Raw genomic sequence first — 524 nt, forward strand, 5'->3', positions numbered from 1 at the left:
CATAATTTTTATTTCATTTGTTTTATTCATCCTCAGCACTTGTTCTCATTTCTTTCTTCCATTCTTCCATTCTTTCTCTAATGTGTTCGCTTTGAAAGCATGAGGACCTGTATTCAGGCCCCATCAACCATGTAAAAGTCTAGGCAAGGTGGTACGTACCTCAGAGTTGGGCGGTAGAGACAGGCAGATCCTCAGGGCTTGCTGGGTCATCTAGCTAAACTGGCAATATAATTTTGACTCAAAACAGCTCAGTTCCATGCTCTACAGATCAGATCAAGAAGTCTTTCTATTCTTGTTGGTGAGAAGAGTATATTTATGGAGAAATGTACCCCTCCAAGACTGACCTGTCTTTTCTTTTCTGGTGGTTCCTTTCTTGGCTTCTCTTGTGAGGACCATTATGCAGCCAAGGACTCAGATGGGAATGTTCATATAGCTCTCTAGCATTCTTTCTTTTAGAAACATTATTCTCTTCTTTCTGCTTTCAAAATTGTAGCTACTTTGGCCTTTCCAAACTGCATTCTTTC

This window comes from Nannospalax galili, unplaced genomic scaffold (assembly GCF_000622305.1).
Source record: "Nannospalax galili isolate Female #2095 unplaced genomic scaffold, S.galili_v1.0 scaffold10072, whole genome shotgun sequence".
In the NCBI taxonomy this organism is placed as follows: domain Eukaryota; kingdom Metazoa; phylum Chordata; class Mammalia; order Rodentia; family Spalacidae; genus Nannospalax; species Nannospalax galili.